A 20059-nucleotide genomic window follows, 5' to 3' on the forward strand; every position below is an offset into this window, starting at 1 on the left:
AACGTTCCGGCATCTTTTGTGCCTTCCTAAGGTCTGGCACATGGAAATTGCAGCTAAATTTAGTTTTATTGCATGTGGAGCTGTTTCCTCCTTCATGGCCGCATCGAGACTGAGTTTCCTGCTTTGAGCGGTCCTTATATAGTTTCATGTCAGCAATTTGCGTTTCGTTCCAGATAATTTCCCATCTACTTATTTTAGCTTATTAACTTGTTGTTTTCGCTCTTGTGTATTTCTGTTTCTTTTCTTGCAGGCACCGATTGGGCTTGAATATGTGATCTCGGCATAGGTAAGTATAACTGTGTGTTTCCTTGTTTCAGGTTTGTATCAGGTAAGTATTGTTTTTTTGATAGTGTAAATATTTACTTCCAACCACTTTTTAGTTTATATTCAATTTTGTGTTTATGTTCAAATTTTTGACTTCTTAATTTCCAATTTTTGACTTACAGGTTGAGATTTTTTTCATATTGGGAGTCAGGGAGGGATTTGGATTAGGGTTAGGGTTAGGATTAGGGTTTGGGGTTAGGTTAGGGTTAGGGTAGGATCGGTTTAGGGGACAGCGCACAGACGTAACAGGAGCTCAATGGAAACTGGAAACGTGGGGGGCAGTGGAGGTGGCACAGGCGAGTTAGGATCATGTAAGGAGTTCCTCCCCCGAAGGAGAGGAGCAAAGGCACGGTCCTACCATCCACGCCCACGTCCCACAACCAGCCCCAGAGCTGCCTGTCCGTCGTGGCTGCGCCAGCCATGCTGGTCAGGCCAAATTGGGCTTAATAAACAAGTATTTGTGTTGTAATTGTTGTTTGTTTTTGATTAGGTAAAGAGTTCCTCCCCCGAAGGAGAGGAACAAAGGCACGGTCCTACCATCCTGGCCCGCACCCCACAACCAGCTCCAGAGCATCTTGCCCGTTGCGGCCGCGCCCGCCATGCTGGCCAGGACTAATTAGGGCTTAATAAAGATCGTTTTTGACCTTGAACACGTGTTTGTGCTTATTGTATGTTTGTTTTTGATTGCACTTTACCTATCGGGTCGCCTTTGTTATATAATTAATAAGTGAGTCTCGATTTGGCATGTAAGATTGACAGCTGCGCTTGCGTTCAACTAAATATTCATACCTCACACCTAATTCATCGACTCCCCTATCTGGGTGGAGCGAGAGCATCTTGCTCTGTGCGGCATCCATGCGCTCTCCTATCTGGGTAGAGCGTGGGTAAATTACTATTTGTTTCCAATTGGTTTTGTACCGGCGTCATTTTGCGCTAAATTTTGTTCATCTGTGTGGCCATCGACAACGTTTCGGCATCTTTTGTGCCTTCTTCAGGTCTGGCACACAGGAATTGCATCTAAATTTAGTTTAGTTTCATCACATGGGGAGCTGCTTCCTCCTCCACGGCCGCATCGAGACTGAGAGCTCCTGCTCCGAACGGTGCTTATATACACTCCTCCAAGTGGGCGGAGCCAGCAATTTGCGCTTGTTTCTTTAGCATAGTAACTTGTTTTCTTGCAGGCACCGATTGGGCGTGGATTTGTGATCTCCGGAATAGGTAAGTATATTTTTGTTTTGGGTAAGTATTATGGTTTTAATTAAGGCAAGTGTTTACTTTTAACTGCTTTTTTTGCTTTTTTTTTGTCCCAAATAATGCTTATTTGCAATTGTTTACATTCAAATTTGATAGGTATGCACATTTTTTTGTTTTGGGTGAGTATTGTGGTTTTATTTGAGGTAAGTATTTACTTTTAACTGCCTTTTGGTCTCAAATAGTGCTTATTTGCAATTATTGTTCAAATTTGTGTTTACGTTCAAATTTTGACTTGTTTATTTTCAAATTTTAACTTGCAGGTTGACGTTTTTGTCTTATCGGGAAATGGGGTCAGGTTAGGGTTAGGGTTAGGGTTAGGGTTAGGGTTAGGATTGGGGTTAGGGTTAGGGGTTAGGTTAGGATGGGGGATAGGTTAGTATTAGGGCTGGGATAGGACCAGTTTAGGGGACAGCACACAGACGTAACAGGAGCTCGATGGAAACCGGAAACGTGGGGGGGCGCACTGGAGGTGGCACAGGCGAGTTAGGATTAGGTAAAGAGTTCCTCCCCCGAAGGAGAGGAACAAAGGCACGGTCCTACCATCCTGGCCCGCACCCCACAACCAGCTCCAGAGCACCCTGCCCGTTGCGGCCGCACCCGCCATGCTGGCCAGGACTAATTAGGGCTTAATAAAGATCGTTTTTGACCTTGAACACGTGTTTGTGCTTATTGTATGCTTGTTTTTGATTGCACTTTACCTATCCGGTCGCCTTTGTTATATAATTAATAAGTGAGTCTCGATTTGGCATGTAAGATTGACAGCTGCGCTTGCGTTCAACTAAATATTCGTACCTCGCACCTAATTCATCGACTCCCCTATCTGGGTGGAGCGAGAGCATCTTGCTCTGTGCGGCATCCATGCGCTCTCCTATCTGGGTAGAGCGTGGGTAAATTAGTATTTGTTTCCAATTGGTTTTGTACCGGCGTCATTTTGCGCTAAATTTTGTTCATCTGTGTGGCCATCGACAACGTTTCGGCATCTTTTGTGCCTTCTTCAGGTCTGGCACACAGGAATTGCATCTAAATTTAATTTAGTTTCATCACATGGGGAGCTGCTTCCTCCTCCACGGCCGCATCGAGACTGAGAGCTCCTGCTCCGAACGGTGCTTATATACACTCCTCCAAGTGGGCGGAGCCAGCGATTTGCGCTTGTTTCTTTAGCATAGTAACTTGTTTTCTTGCAGGCACCGATTGGGCGTGGATTTGTGATCTCCGGATTAGGTAAGTATATTTTTGTTTTGGGTAAGTATTTACTTTTAACTGCTTTTTTTGCTTTTTTTTGTCCCAAATAATGCTTATTTGGAATTGTTTACATTCGAATTTCATAGGTATGCACATTTTTTTGTTTTGGGTGAGTATTGTGATTTTATTTGAGGTAAGTATTTACTTTTAACTGCCTTTTGGTCTCAAATAGTGCTTATTTGCAATTATTGTTCAAATGTGTGTTTACGTTCAAATTTTGACTTGTCTATTTTCAAATTTTAACTTGCAGGTTGACGTTTTTGTCTTATCGGGAAATGGGGTCAGGTTAGGGTTAGGGTTAGGGTTAGGGTTAAGGTTAGGGTTAGGGTTAGGGTTAGGGTTAGGGGTTAGGTTAGGAAGGGGGATAGGTTAGGATTAGGGCTGGGATAGGACCAGTTTAGGGGACAGCACACAGACGTAACAGGAGCTCGATGGAAACCGGAAACGTGGGGGGGCGCACTGGAGGTGACACAGGAGAGTTAGGATTAGGTAAAGAGTTCTTCCCCCGAAGGAGAGGAACAAAGGCACGGTCCTACCATCCTGGCCCGCACCCCAGAACCAGCTCCAGCGCATCCTGCCCGTTGCGGCCGCGCCCGCCATGCTGGCCAGGACTAATTAGGGCTTAATAAAGATTGTTTTTGACCTTGAACACGTGTTTGTGCTTATTGTATATTTGTTTTTGATTGCACTTTACCTATCCGGTCGCCTTTGTTATATATTTAATAAGTGAGTCTCAATTTGGCATGTAAGATTGACAGCTGCGCTTGCTTTCAACTAAATATTTGTACCTCGCACCTAATTCATCGACTCCCCTATTTGGGTGGAGCGAGAGCATCTTGCTCTGTGCGGCATCCATGCGCTCTCCTATCTGGGTAGAGCGTGGGTAAATTACTATTTGTTTCCAATTGGTTTTGTACCGGCGTCATTTTGCGCTAAATTTTGTTCATCTGTGTGGCCATCGACAACGTTTCGGCATCTTTTGTGCCTTCTTCAGGTCTGGCACACAGGAATTGCATCTAAATTTAGTTTAGTTTCATCACATGGGGAGCTGCTTCCTCCTCCACGGCCGCATCGAGACTGAGAGCTCCTGCTCCGAACAGTGCTTATGTACACTCCTCGAAGTGGGCGGAGCCAGCTATTTGCGCTTGTTTCTTTAGCATAGTAACTTGTTTTCTTGCAGGCACCGATTGGGCGTGGATTTGTGGTTCAGCACTAACCTCTCGAAAGATTTCATGACCACAGATGTCAGTGCAACAGGTCTATAGTCATTCAGACCTGTGATGGCGGGCTTCTTGGCCACTGGAACGATGGTGGAGCTCTTGAAGCACGCGGGCACCTCACACAGCTCCAGGGAACGATTGAAGATCCGTGCAAAGGTGGGCGCCAGCTGCACCTGAAGGATGTCACGGGCCCCCTGCTGGAGCCCTTCCAGTTTGCGTACCGGGCAAACAGGCTGGTGGATGATGCGGTCAACATGGGACTGCACTACATCCTGCAACACCTGGACACCCCAGGAAAGTACGCCAGGATCCTGTTTGTGGACTTCAGCTCGGCGTTCAACACCATCGCTCCTGACGTCCTCCAACAGAAGCTCATCCAGCTCGCGGTGCCTGCCTCCACCTGTCAGTGGATCACCAGCTTCCTGACCAACAGGAGACAGCGTGTGAGGCTGGGGAGCATCACATCTGACACTCTGACCACCAACACTGGAGCCCCTCAGGGGTGCATCCTCTCCCCACTGCTCTTCTCCCTCTACACCAATGATTTCTCCGCAAGTGACTCTTCTGTGAAGCTCCTGAAGTATGCAGACAACACCACTCTCATCGGACTGATCCAGAACGGTGATGAGACTGCGTACAGACAGGAGGTGGAGCGGCTGGTCCACTGGTGCAGCCAAAACCACCTGGACATGAACCCGCTCAAGACCGTGGAGATGACAGTGGACTTCAGGCGAGGCCCTTCACCACTTTCACCCCTCACTATCCGCAGTAATACTATTCTCTCATCAGACACCTTCAACTTCCTGGGAACCACAATCTCTCGGGACCTGAAATGGACCGGCCACATAGACTCTGTCCGGAAGAAGGCCCAGCAGAGGCTGTACTTCCTGAGACAGCTCAAGAAGTTCAACCTGCCGCGGGAGCTGCTGAAGACCTTCTACACTGCCATCATCCAGTCTGTCTTCTGCACCTCCATCACTGTCTGGTTTGGATCGGCCTCCAAACAAGACAAGCACAGACTGCAACGGACAGTAAGGACTGCAGAAAAGATAATTGGAATCAACCTCCCATCTATCCAAGACTTGTACCTGTCCAGGACCAGGAAACGTGCAAGTAACATCTCAACAGACCCTTCGCACCCAGGTTGCAGCCTGTTTGAACTACTCCCCTCCGGACGCCGTTATAGAGCTCTGTACACTAAAACCAGCAGACACAGAGACAGCTTCTTCCCCCAGGCTGTCGCTCTGATGAACTCACACCACTCTTAGAGTCTCAGAGTCATTACTGTGCAATAACATCCTGCTTTCCACACCTTTTTTGTTTACACTGTTTGTACTATGTGTCCTCTCTGCATCCATTGCAGCCTGGTCATCCTAGAAGAGGGACCCTCCCATCTCTGGTCTTTTCTCAAGGTTTCTCATTTCCCCTAGCTGGAGTTTTGAGTTTTTCCTTGCCCTCTTGGGAGTTTAAGATCAGGGGATGTTTGAGAATATCTTTCGTTCTTCACATGTGCTGAGTGTTGTTGTTAGTCACCTAAATGTTGAACAGAGGCTATGATTTACCGAATTCAAATTCCTTGTTTGGCACGCTCAAACATGGCGAATAAAAAACTCTTGAATCTTGAATGTTGAATTGTGGTTTTATTTGAGGTATTTACTTTTAACTGCCTTTTGGTCTCAAATAGTGCTTATTTGCAATTATTGTTCAAATTTGTGTTTACGTTCAAATTTTGACTTGTTTATTTTCAAATTTTAACTTGCAGGTTGACGTTTTTGTCTTATCGGGAAATGGGGTCAGGTTAGGGTTAGGGTTAGGTTTAGGGTTAGGATTAGGGTTAGGGTTAGGGGTTAGGTTATGATGGGGGATAGGTTAGGATTAGGGCTGGGATAGGACCAGTTTAGGGGACAGCACACAGACGTAACAGGAGCTCGATGGAAACCGGAAACGTGGGGGGGGGCGCACTGGAGGTGGCACAGGCGAGTTAGGATTAGGTAAAGAGTTCCTCCCCCGAAGGAGAGGAACAAAGGCACGGTCCTACCATCCTGGCCCGCACCCCAGGCATCCTGCCCGTTGCGCCCGCACCCGCCATGCTGGCCAGGACTAATTAGGGCTTAATAAAGATCGTTTTTGACCTTGAACACGTGTTTGTGCTTATTGTATGTTTGTTTTTGATTGCACTTTACCTATCCGGTCGCCTTTGTTATATAATTAATAAGTGAGTCTCGATTTGGCATGTAAGATTGTCAGCTGCGCTTGCGTTCAACTAAATATTCGTACCTCGCACCTATTTCATCAACTCCCCTATCTGGGTGGAGCGAGAGCATCTTGCTCTGTGCGGCATCCATGCGCTCTCCTATCTGGGTAGAGCGTGGGTAAATTACTATTTGTTTCCAATTGGTTTTGTACCGGCGTCATTTTGCGCTAAATTTTGTTCATCTGTGTGGCCATCGACAACATTTCGGCATCTTTTGTGCCTTCTTCAGGTCTGGCACACAGGAATTGCATCTAAATTTAGTTTAGTTTCATCACATGGGGAGCTGCTTCCTCCTCCACGGCCGCATCGAGACTGAGAGCTCCTGCTCCGAACGGTGCTTATGTACACTCCTCGAAGTGGGCGGAGCCAGCTATTTGCGCTTGTTTCTTTAGCATAGTAACTTGTTTTCTTGCAGGCACCGATTGGGCGTGGATTTGTGATCTCCGGAATAGGTAAGTATATTTTTGTTTTGGGTAAGTATTATGGTTTTAATTAAGGTAAGTGTTTACTTTTAACTGCTTTTTTTGCTTTTTTTGTCCCAAATAATGGTTATTTGCAATTGTTTATATTCAAATTTGATAGGTATGCACGTTTTTTTGTTTTGGGTGAGTATTTTGGTTTTATTTGAGGTAAGTATTTACTTTTAACTGCCTTTTGGTCTCAAATAGTGCTTATTTGTAATTATTGTTCAAATTTGTGTTTACGTTCAAATTTTGACTTGTTTATTTTCAAATTTTAACTTGCAGGTTGACGTTTTTGTCTTATCGGGAAATGGGGTCAGGTTAGGGTTAGGGTTAGGGTTAGGGCTAGGGTTAGGGTTAGGGTTAGTTTTAGGGTTAGGGTTAGGTTTAGGTTTAGGGTTAGGATTAGGGTTAGGGTTAGGGGTTAGGTTAGGTTGGGGGATAGGTTAGTATTAGGGCTGGGATAGGACCAGTTTAGGGGACAGCACACAGACGTAACAGGAGCTCGATGGAAACCGGAAACGTGGGGGGGGCGCACTGGAGGTGTCACAGGCGAGTTAGGATTAGGTAAAGTCAAAGTCAAAGTCAAAGTCAAAGTCAGCTTTATTGTCAATTTCTCCACATGCCAAAGACACACAAAGAAACCGAAATTTCGTTCCCCCCTGTCCCACGGTGACAAGACATGGCTCACAACAGACAAACAAGTAACAAGTATAACAAAAGCGTGCTGAATAAATAATGAATAAATAACACAACAATAAATAAATAAATAAGAGGAGCAGAAAAAAAAGGAGCAAGTGCGCGTACAGCAGACATTCCCGAAAATAGCGCAACAGTGCCACACGCTACGCAGAGGGGGGTAGCGAGTTCAGGGCCCTAACAGCCTGGGGAAAGAAGCTGTTGGCAAGTCTGGTGGTGCGGGAGCGCAGGCTCCTGTACCTCTTCCCAGAGGGCAGAAGGTCAAACAAAGAGTGAGCCGGGTGACTCACATCTCTGGCAATCGAGGTTGCCTTACGGGCGAGATGGGAGGTGTAAATGTCCTTCAGGGAGGGGAGCGAAGCACCAATAATCTTACCAGCCGTATTCACTATGCGCTGCAGGGCCTTCAAGTTCTGTTCAGTGCAGTTACCACCCCAGACAGCGATGCAACTGGTGATGACGCTCTCAATAGTGCCACGGTAGAATGTAGACAGGACTGCCTGAGGAGCACATGCACGCCTGAGCTTCCGCAGGAAGTACAGGCGGCGCTGAGCTTTCTTTGCCAGTGACGAGGTGTTTGCGGACCAGGAGAGGTCCTCACTGATGTGCACCCCCAGGAACTTGGTGCAGCTCACCCTCTCCACCACAGCACCATCGATGATCAACGGCAGGTGTGTTGTGTGACCCTTCCGGAAGTCAACAATGATTTCCTTGGTCTTATTAACGTTCAGCAGGAGGTTGTTGTCCCTGCACCACGTGGTCAGAAGGTCAACCTCCGACCTGTACCGAGTCTCGTCGCCCTTCGTGATGAGACCCACCAGAGTCGTGTCGTCAGCAAACTTCACTATGCGGTTGTCGCTGTACAGGTCGCAGTGCAGTCATGCGTCAGCAGGGTGAAGAGTAATGGACTGAGCACGCAGCCCTGGGGGGCCCCCGTGCTCAGCGTGATGCTGGCGGAGATTTTGTCGCCAACACGCACCACCTGAGGCCTCTGACAGAGGAAGTCCAGTATCCAGTTGCAGAGGGAGGTACTGAGGCCCAGCTCGTCGAGTTTGCAGATGAGTCGCTGCGGCACAATGGTGTTGAAGACAGAGCTGAAGTCCACAAACAGCAACCTCACATATGAGTCCTTTCTCTCCAGATGGGTGAGGGCCGAGTGGAGGGCAGAGCAGATGGCATCCTCAGAGGACCGCTTGGCACGGTACGCAAACTGGAAAGGGTCAATGGTGGGGAGGAGAACGGACTTGATGTGCTCCATGACCAGCCGCTCAAAGCACTTCATGATGATGGGCGTCAGTGCCACAGGGCGGTAGTCATTGAAGCAGGACGGTGCAGGTTTCTTCGGCACAGGAACGATGGTGGCAGCCTTGAAACACGAGGGGACGATGGCCTGCTGCAGGGAAACGTTAAAGATGTCCGTGAAGACACCCGACAGCTCCCCAGCGCAGTCCTTCAGCGCTCGACCCGGGATGTTGTCAGGGCCCGCCGCCTTACGGGTGTCAATAGCGGCAAGCACCCTCCTCACACCGTCGGCAGAGAGGCGCAGGGGCTGCTCGTGTGGGGGGGGAGTGGTCTTCAGCGGGCAAGTGCTGTTCTGGGCGTCGAAGCGAGCAAAGAAGCGGTTCAGATCGTTCAGCAGACGGACGTCGCCCTCACAGCTCCTCGGCGCGGGCTTGTAGTCCGTGATGGTCTGAATGCCCCGCCAAAGGCTACGTGCGTCCTTGCTGTCCTTGAAGTGGGTGGAGACCTTGCACGAGAACGCCTTCTTCGCTTCTTTGATGCCTCGGGACAGGTCGGCCCTCGCTGTCCTCAAGCCAGCCTCATCCCCCGCTCTGAAAGCCTTGTCTCTGGCCCTCAACAGTCTGAGGACAGCCCCCGTCAGCCACGGCTTCCAGTTCGCGCGAGTGACGACGGATTTCGAGCAAGTCACATCATCGATGCACTTCGTGATGTAAGAGGTAACAGAGTCAGTATACTCCTCTATGTCCGTCCAATCGTTGTAGGTGGCTGCCTGCTTAAACAAGTCCCAGTCAGTGGTGTCGAAGCAGTCACGAAGTGCATCGGAGGCACCCTCAGGCCACACTCGAACCTGCCTCCGAACCGGCCTGGATGCCTTTACCAATTTGTCTGTATGCGGGCAAAAGCAAAACGGTGAGATGGTCAGAAAGCCCCAGATGGGGGAGGGGGGTGGCTTTGAAAGCTCCCTTTTGCGCCGAGTAGACTAGGTCCAGGAAGCTGTCGCCACGTGTCGGAAAAGGAACATGCTGGTGAAGCCTCGGGAAAACAGACTTCAGGTTGGCATGATTGAAGTCTCCAGCGAAGATGGTGAAACCGTCAGGGTGCGCTGTTTGCTGTTCACTGACAGCCTGGTACAGTTCACCAAGCGCCGCGATCCTGTCTCCTTCGATGTTGGAAGGCGGGATGTATACCGCGACTAGCAGAATCGCGGTAAATTCCCTCGGCAGATAAAAAGGACGGCACTTAATGATCACAAACTCCACAAGCGGCGAGCAGTGCTTACATACCACCACAGAGTCCCGGCACCATTCTTCTCGGATGTAGACGCATATTCCACCTCCACGCGACTTTCCCCCTCGTACAATGGCACGGTCCGCCCGATAGCACGCTAGCCGCTCCAGGTGCACTGCAGAGTCCGGAATGTTGTCACTCAACCAGGTCTCGGTGAACACGAGCACACAGCAGTTCCGCACCGTCCGGTTCGTAGACCTCAGCAGGCGAACGTAATCCATTTTGTTGTCCAGCGATCGAACATTCGCCAGAAGAATGGAGGGCACCGCCGGTCGCGCTGGGTTGGCCGCCAGCCTGGCCCGGACGCCTCCGCGCTTGCCCCTCTTCTGCCTCCTCGCACACCGTTTCCGCCGGCTCCCAACCGGGGGAGGAATAGCGGGTGAGGTCGGCGACGTTTCAGGACGTAGCAGTCCGAGCGCCTTTAATGTCGACGCTTCAAAGTCCAGAACGCCGCAAAACCCACTTCTGCCGATGTCAAGCAGAACCTGCCTGCTGTACTTGTAGCACGGTCGACACGAACACACAAGACTGTCGGACGAACACTCATTAGACGAACAAATCACCGTACCGACGGGACAGAGAGTGGCCGCTGCGTGTGCACGCGCCGCCATCTTGAAAGAGTTCCTCCCCCGAAGGAGAGGAACAAAGGCACGGTCCTACCATCCTGGCCCGCACCCCACAACCAGCTCCAGAGCATCCTACCCATTGCGGCCGCGCCCGCCATGCTGGCCAGGACTAATTAGGGCTTAATAAAGATCGTTTTTGACCTTGAACACGTGTTTGTGCTTATTATATGTTTGTTTTTGATTGCACTTTACCTATCCGGTCGCCTTTGTTATATAATTATTAAGTGAGTCTCGATTTGGCATGTAAGATTGTCAGCTGCGCTTGCGTTTAACTAAATATTCGTACCTCGCACCTAATTCATCGACTCCCCTATCTGGATGGAGCGAGAGCATCTTGCTCTGTGCGGCATCCATGCGCTCTCCTATCTGGGTCGAGCGTGGGTAAATTACTATTTGTTTCCAATTGGTTTTGTACCGGCGTCATTTTGCGCTAAATTTTGTTCATCTGTGTGGTCATCGACAACGTTACGGAATCTTTTGTGCCTTCTTCAGGTCTGGCATACAGGAATTGCATCTAAATTTAGTTTAGTTTCATCACATGGGGAGCTGCTTCCTCCTCCACGGCCGCATCGAGACTGAGAGCTCCTGCTCCGAACGGTGTTTATATACACTCCTCCAAGTGGGCGGAGCCAGCGATTTGCGCTTGTTTCTTTAGCATAGTAACTTGGTTTCTTGCAGGCACCGATTGGGCGTGGATTTGTGATCTCCGGAATAGGTAAGTATATTTTTGTTTTGGGTAAGTATTATGGTTTTAATTAAGGTAAGTATTTACTTTTAACTGCTTCTTTTGCTTTTTTTGTCCCAAATAATGCTCATTTGCAATTGTTTACATTCAAATTTTATAGGTATGCACATTTTTTTTTTGTTTTGGGTGAGTATTGTTGTTTTATTTGCGGTAAGTATTTACTTTTAACTGCCTTTTGGTCTCAAATAGTGCTTATTTGCAATTATTGTTCAAATTTGTGTTTACGTTCAAATTTTGACTTGTTTATTTTCAAATTTTAACTTGCAGGCTGACGTTTTTGTCTTATCGGGAAATGGGGTCAGGTTAGTGTTAGGGTTAGGGTTAGGGGTTAGGTTAGGATGGGGGATCGGTTAGGATTAGGGCTGGGATAGGACCAGTTTAGGGGACAGCACACAGACGTAACAGGAGCTCGATGGAAACCAGAAACGTGGGGGGGGGGGCGCACTGGAGGTGGCACAGGCGAGTTAGGATTAGGTAAAGAGTTCCTCCCCCGAAGGAGAGGAACAAAGGCACGGTCCTACCATCCTGGCCCGCACCCCACAACCAGCTCCAGAGCATCCTGCCCGTTGCGGCCGCGCCCGCCATGCTGGCCAGGACTAATTAGGGCTTAATAAAGATCGTTTTTGACCTTGAAAACGTATTTGTGCTTATTGTATGTTTGTTTTTGATTGCACTTTACCTATCCGGTCGCCTTTGTTATATAATTAATAAGTGAGTCTCGATTTGACATGTAAGATTGACAGCTGCGCTTGCGTTCAACTAAATATTCGAACCTCGCACCTAATTCATCGACTCCCCTATCTGGGTGGAGCGAGAGCATCTTGCTCTGTGCGGCATCCATGCGCTCTCCTATCTGGGTAGAGCGTGGGTAAATTACTATTTGTTTCCAATTGGTTTGTACCGGCGTCATTTTGCGCTAAATTTTGTTCATCTGTGTGGCCATCGACAACGTTTCGGCATCTTTTGTGCCTTCTTCAGGTCTGGCACACAGGAATTGCATCTCAATTTAGTTTAGTTTCATCACATGGGGAGCTGTTTCCTCCTCCACGGCCGCATCGAGACTGAGAGCTCCTGCTCCGAACGGTGTTTATATACACTCCTCCAAGTGGGCGGAGCCAGCGATTTGCGCTTGTTTCTTTAGCATAGTAACTTGTTTTCTTGCAGGCACCGATTGGGCGTGGATTTGTGATCTCTGGAATAGGTAAGTATATTTTTGTTTTGGGTAAGTATTATGGTTTTAATTAAGATAAGTATTTACTTTTAACTGTTTTTTTTTGCTTTTTTTGTCCCAAATAATGCTTATTTGCAATTGTTTACATTCAAATTTGATAGGTATGCACATTTTTTTGTTTTGGGTGAGTATTGTGGTTTTATTTGAGGTAAGTATTTACTTTTAACTGCCTTTTGGTCTCAAATAGTGCTTATTTGCATTTATTGTTCAAATTTGTGTTTGCGTTCAAATTTTGACTTGTTTATTTTCAAATTTTAACCCGCAGGTTGACGTTTTTTTCTTATCGGGAAATGGGGTCAGGTTAGGGTTAGGGTTAAGGTTAGGGTTAGGGTTAGGGGTTAGGTTAGGATGGGGGGTAGGTTAGGATTAGGGCTGGGATAGGACCAGTTTAGGGGACAGCACACAGACGTAACAGGAGCTCGATGGAAACCGGAAACGTGGGGGGTGGCGCACTGGAGGTGGCACAGGCGAGTTAGGATTAGGTAAAGAGTTCCTCCCCCGAAGGAGAAGAACAAAGGCACGGTCCTACCATCCTGGCCCGCACCCCACAACCAGCTCCAGAGCATCCTGCCCCTTGCAGCCGCGCCCGCCATGCTGGCCAGGACTAATTAGGGCTTAATAAAGATCGTTTTTGACCTTGAACACGTGTTTGTGCTTATTGTATGTTTGTTTTTGATTGCACTTTACCTATCCGGTCGCCTTTGTTATATAATTAATAAGTGAGTCTCGATTTGGCATGTAAGATTGACAGCTGCGCTTGCGTTCAACTAAATATTCGTACCTCGCACCTAATTCATCGACTCCCCTATCTGGGTGGAGCGAGAGCATCTTGGTCTGTGCGGCATCCATGCGCTCTCCTATCTGGGTAGAGCGTGGGTAAATTACTATTTGTTTCCAATTGGTTTTGTACCGGCGTCATTTTGCGCTAAATTTTGTTCATCTGTGTGGCCATCGACAACGTTTCGGCATCTTTTGTGCCTTCTTCAGGTCTGGCACACAGGAATTGCATCTAAATTTAGTTTAGTTTCATCACATGGGGAGCTGCTTCCTCCTCCACGGCCGCATCGAGACTGAGAGCTCCTGCTCCGAACGGTGCTTATATACTCCTCCAAGTGGGCGGAGCCAGCGATTTGCGCTTGTTTCTTTAGCATAGTAACTTGTTTTCTTGCAGGCACCGATTGGGCGTGGATTTGTGATCTCCGTAATAGGTAAGTATATTTTTGTTTTGGGTAAGTATTATGGTTTTAATTAAGGTAAGTATTTACTTTTAACTGCTTTTTTTGCTTTTTTGTCCCAAATAATGCTTATTTGCAATTGTTTACATTCAAATTTGATAGGTATGCACATTTTTTTGTTTTGGGTGAGTATTGTGGTTTTATTTGAGGTAAGTATTTACTTTTAACTGCTTTTGGTCTCAAATAGTGCTTATTTGCAATTATTGTTTAAATTTGTGTTTACGTTCAAATTTTGACTCGTTTATTTTCAAATTTTAACTTGCAGGTTGACGTTTTTGTCTTATCGGGAAATGGGGTCAGGTTAGGGTTAGGGTTAGGGTTAGGGTTACGGTGGGAGCCCCCCCTCCTAGAGGAGGGAAAGGCAAAAGCACGGTCCATCCATCCGGGATTCCAATCAGCCCCCAGCTCACGGTTCCGGCGGGCAACGCGGTGGCGTCGGCCATAGTGGACCGTCGTCCAACCCTGATCCATGGCTGTGGATCCAGAATTTGCCTTTGTCATATATTTAATAAAGTTATTTTTTTTTTTAAATAAAGTTTCTTTTTTGATTTATTCTGGCCAATATGCAATGTGTGCCCTGACAACGTTTCGGCTATCTAAAGCCTTCATCAGGTCTGGCACACCTGACATCAGGTATTATATGAAAAACTATTTTTGTTTTGTAAGGTGCAACAATGTGTCTTGCTTGCAGTCCAAATTCGCACTAAAGGCCCTTTGCCTTGCGGATTCCTTTTATACCCTCAGCTCGGTTGAAGTTTTAAATCTTTTTTGTTTTTCGAAATTTCGTTTTAGAAATGTAACGTGTTTTAGCTTATATTTTCATTTTTCAATTAATTTTCATAATTAAACTAGCCTTCATATTAGGTTTGAACAAAATAATTATAATTTGGTCAACTTGGAATTGGTATTATAGAAATGTAAACATACAAATTTTGTTTTTTAATGTTTTTTAATTGTTTTTTTTTTCATGTTTTTTGATGTTTTTTGTTTTTCAAATAGACGTGATCTAGGATCTCGGATTGCGGTCCAAACTACAGGTAAGTAGTACATAGGTAGGTGGATTATATATTGGGTTTTTGCAAATTTGTAATTATATTATTGAGAACATTTGGTGACTTTTGTTTATATTTTTGTTTTATTCCGTTTTGTCAATTTTTTTCTGCTTTTTTCAGGTGGGCGTGGTCCGGGGACCAGACGCGTGGTTCCAATTGGAGGTAAGTATCCAGGTAGGTATTAGATGTAAGTGGGTCTGAATAAAGTAAAACCAATTTGTCCTAATTATGTTAATTGTCCTACTTGTTGGAAGTTCTGTTCCTGGTGGGACGTAAAAAGGGACTGGGATTGGGGTAAGGGTTGGGGTTAGGATTGGGGTTGGGGTTAGGGTTAGGTTTAGGTTTAGGGTTGGGGGTAGGGTCAGGATTGCAGTAGGAGCCCCCCTTCCTGTTGGAAGCAGGGGCAAAAGCACGGTCCATCCGTCCGGCACATCTCCCAGCGTCCAGCCCAGGGTTCTGATTGCAGTAGGAGCCCCCCTTCCTGTTGGAAGCAGGGGCAAAAGCACGGTCCATCCGTCCGGAACACCTCCCAGCGTCCAGCCCAGGGTTCTGACGAGCAAAGCGGCGGCGTCGGCCATAGTGGACCGTGGTCCAACCTTGCTACATGGCTGGAATTCGCCTTTGTTATATATGTAATAAACTTGTTTTTATCAAACAAAATTGTTTTTAATATGGTTGTTTTTAATGAAGTAGTTTTTAATAAAATTTATTTTGTTAGATTTTGTTTGGCCAATATATAATGTATGCGTGCCTTGACAACGTTTCGGCCGCTAGGGCCTTCCTCAGGTCTGGCACACAAACAAACAAAAAATAAAATTGATGCTGAAATCTACTGTTTGTAATTGCTGCTGAGTTGTTTTCTCTTTGTTCTCTCTCCACGCACTGAGCGTCTTTTGCGCTGCGCATCCTTTTATAGTCTCTGTTTGGTTAGAGTTTCTAATTTCAAATTTTAGTTTTTGTTTCTGACTTTTTCTTTTTTGGAAATAAAATTGGTTTTAGCCTCAATGAATGTGTTCCAATTACGATTTGATATTGTGAATTATGATTTTGAATATTTTATTGTTTTGTTTTTTGTTTTGTTTTTTATTTTTGTTTTTTATTTTTTTGTTTCTCATTTTTCTTACTACAGGTATATGGATTATTCAGGTAAGTATTTACGTATATATTTTTTTGATTTTTGTCTTTTCTAATTTTTTAGGTGGGCGTGGTCCGGGGACCAGAGGCGTGGTACCAATTTGAGGTAAGTATCCAAGGTAGGTATCTAAGATAGGTAAGTGAGTCCGAATTGATTTTAATAAATTTGTCCTAATTGTGTTAATTGAGCCTGCTTTGAACACTCTGGACTCTGAAACCAGTGATCCCAGCTCAAGTCTCGGTTGGACCTCAAACCTTTGGTCACATACGGTCATATGCAAAAGTTTCATTCGTATGTAAAATAAATTTCAAGATTTTCCTTTATAAATCATTGGCTGTTCAGATCAGCAATATCAGTTAAACATATCATATAGCGGACAGAGACAAAGATAATTGAAAAGTGAAATGAAGTTCATTGGAGTTACAGATTTGTCAAGAAGAATGGTCCAATATACCTTCAACCAGAATCCACACTCTCATTGGAAGCTTTAGGAAGTATCTCGAGCAGTGGTTCTTAACCTTGTTGGCGGTACCAAACCCCACCAGTTTCATATCAAAGTCAAAGTCAAAGTCAGCTTTATTGTCAATTTCTCCACATGCCAAAGACACACAAAGAAACCGAAATTTCGTTCCCCCCTATCCCACGGTGACAAGACATGGCCCACAACAGACAAACAAGTGAACAAGTATAACAAAAGCGTGCTGAATAAATAATGAATAAATAACAACAAATAAATAAATAAATAAGAGGAGCAAAAAAAAAAAAAAGGAGCAAGTGCGCGTACAGCAGACATTCCAGAAAATAGCGCAACAGTGCCGCGAGTTCAGGGCCCTAACAGCCTGGAGAAAGAAGCTGTTGGCGAGTCTGGTGGTGCGGGAGCGCAGGCAGAACGTCAAACAAAGAGTGAGCCGGGTGACTCACATCTCTCGCAATCGAGGTTGCCTTGCGGGTGAGATGGGAGGTGTAAATGTCCTTCAGGGAGGGGAGCGAAGCACCAATAATCTTACCAGCCGTATTCACTATGCGCTGCAGGACCTTCAAGTTCTGTTCAGTGCAGTTACCACCCCAGACAGCGATGAAACTGGTGAGGACGCTCTCAATGGTGCCACGGTAGAATGTAGACACGACTGCCTGAGGAGCACATGCACGCCTGAGCTTCCGCAGGAAGTACAGGCGGCGCTGAGCTTTCTTTTCCAGTGACGAGGTGTTTGCGGACCAGGAGAGGTCCTCACTGATGTGCACCCCCAGGAATTTGGTGCAGCTCACCCTCTCCACCACAGCACCGTCGATGATCAGCGGCGGGTGTGTTGTGTGACCCTTCCGGAAGTCAACAATGATTTACTTGGTCTTATTGACGTTCAGCAGGAGGTTGTTGTCCCTGCACCACGTGGTCAGAAGGTCAACTTCCGACCTGTACCGAGTCTCGTCGCCCTTCGTGATGAGACCCACCAGAGTCGTGTCGTCAGCAAACTTCACTATGCGGTTGTCGCTGTAGGTCGCAGTGCAGTCATGCGTCAGCAGGGTGAAGAGCAATGGACTGAGCACGCAGCCCTGGGGGGCCCCCGTGCTCAGCGTGATGCTGGCGGAGATTTTGTCGCAACACGCACCACCTGAGGCCTCTGACAGAGGAAGTCCAGTAGCAGTTGCAGAGGGAGGTACTGAGGCCCAGCTCGTCGAGTTTGCAGATGAGTCGCTGCGGCACAATGGTGTTGAAGGCAGAGCTGAAGTCCACAAACAGCAACCTCACATATGAGTCCTTTCTCTCCAGGTGGGTGAGGGCCGAGTGGAGAGCAGAGCAGATGGCATCCTCAGAGGACCGCTTGGCACGGTACGCAAACTGGAAAGGGTCAATGGTGGGGGGGAGAACGGACTTGATGTGCTCCATGACAAGCCGCTCAAAGCACTTCATGATGATGGGCGTCAGTGCCACGGGGCGGTAGTCATTGAAGCAGGACGGTGCAGGTTTCTTCGGCACAGGAACGATGGTGGCAGCCTTGAAACACGAAGGGACGATGGGCTGCTGCAGGGAAACGTGAAAGATGTCCGTGAAGACACCCGACAGCTCCCCAGCGCAGTCCTTCAGCGCTCGACCCGGGATGTTGTCAGGGCCCGCCGCCTTACGGGTATCAATAGCGGCAAGCGCCCTCCTCACACTGTCGGCAGAGAGGCGCAGAGGCTGCTTGTGTGGGGGGGGAGTGGTCTTCAGCGGGCAAGTGCTGTTCTGGGCGTCGAAGCGAGCAAAGAAGCGGTTCAGATCGTTCAGCAGACGGACGTCGCCCTCACAGCTCCTCGGCGCGGGCTTGTAGTCCGTGATGGTCTGAATGCCCCGCCAAAGGCTACGTGCGTCCTTGCTGTCCTTGAAGTGGGTGGAAACCTTGCACGAGAACGCCTTCTTCGCTTCTTTGATGCCTCGGGACAGGTCGGCCCTCGCTGTCCTCAAGCCAGCCTCGTCCCCCGCTCTGAAAGCCTTGTCCCTGGCCCTCAACAGTCTGAGGAAAGCCCCCGTCAGCCACGGCTTCCAGTTCGCGCGAGTGACAACGGATTTCGAGCAAGTCACATCATCGATGCACTTCGTGATGTAAGAGGTAACAGAGTCAGTATACTCCTCTATGTCCGTCCAATCGTTGTAGGTGGCTGCCTGCTTAAACAAGTCCCAGTCAGTGGTGTCGAAGCAGTCACGAAGTGCATTGGAGGCACCCTCAGGCCACACCCGAACCCGCCTCCGAACCGGCCTGGATGCCTTTACCAATTGTCTGTATGCGGGCAAAAGCAAAACGGTGAGATGGTCAGAAAGCCCCAGATGGGGGAGGGGGGTGGCTTTGAAAGCTCCCTTTTGCGCCGAGTAGACTAGGTCCAGGAAGCTGTCTCCATAATTCTCGGCATAATTTCTCTGTTTATGTGAACATGTTCACATATGTGCCGGTATGAATTATGCGAACGTATGATTGTTGCACGGAGTATGATATAGGCGGCTATCCGTTGCAAAAAGAGAAAGAACGCTCTGCTTTCACAGAGCATCAACAAATTGAGATATACTCTTATTGTTCCTCTCCACGGAAATGATATACTCTTATTGTTCCTCTCCACAGAAATCTTTAGTAAAAGGCGAAAGATTTATTCGATCTGAAGAGGAACGAGTATCTGAAAATCTGAGTCAAAACGGGCCATCCCACTGCTGGTCTCACTAAATTCACAGGCGGTCTCGCACTCAAATTGCAGCAACATTCAAACAATAGAAGTTGATGGATTTACTATACTTACAAGGACTCAAGCAAAATAGAATGTTTAAACGAGTATTTTGTGTTCATTAATGTCTCACTTACTTTAAACATTGTTGGCGCACAGGATTGTAGGTATCTGATCGAACACTGACGGCGCTCGTTCTTTCAATTATATTGGGCGTCTATTTTGATTATTGAAGGTAAAAACAGTTGTATGTCTTGGTACGTGTACTTTTGGTCTGAGAGAACGGGAAATGATCCCATCCCTGTGTTTTATTTGAAAATTTGTAATTTCATAACTTTATTCAACACAAATCAGGAAACAAAATACGATCGTAATTTCTCAAATGGTTTTTCAAACTTCAGAAATGCTCTATGTCTCGCTTGTGTCGCAAATAATTGAGGCTTTTGACGTTGCTGGCATGGTTTGGAGTGTAATTCACCTCCACTGCGTTGGTGGCGTTTGATATTTGACATTTGAAAATATTTTACTTTAGAAAGTAAAAGTTGTTCTCTAGAAATCCATACTTGTGATGTATGAGGAAAAACAATCCGGCGAATTCTTAAAAAGACAGACCTACAGCCGACAAAAAGGTTTTGACACGTTCATATCATATGACGAGTCAGGAACGTGGTAATTACATATTATTTTGCATTTACTAATTTGGTGAATACAGTTTAGCGAGCAAATGCACAGTGTTAGAGATTCGCTCACTCCAACTTATTTTGCAAGAACCACACGGGAGACGAGTAAGTCCTTTTAGACACCTGCAGGTGGAGAGTCCATTTGTCGCTGTGCGTACAGCGATGTTCGAATGGAGGTCTGACTCA

At 47.0% G+C, this 20059-nt stretch overlaps 1 pseudogene; it reads right to left on the reverse strand.

Annotated features, from left to right (window-relative positions):
- Nucleotides 1-19004: 19004 nt before the first annotated feature.
- LOC125992680 (U5 spliceosomal RNA) lies at nucleotides 19005-19148 on the reverse strand (annotated as a pseudogene).
- Between the last annotated feature and the right edge of the window lie 911 nt (nucleotides 19149-20059).

Source organism: Syngnathus scovelli, unplaced genomic scaffold, assembly GCF_024217435.2.
Source record: "Syngnathus scovelli strain Florida unplaced genomic scaffold, RoL_Ssco_1.2 HiC_scaffold_23, whole genome shotgun sequence".
NCBI classification, from domain to species: domain Eukaryota; kingdom Metazoa; phylum Chordata; class Actinopteri; order Syngnathiformes; family Syngnathidae; genus Syngnathus; species Syngnathus scovelli.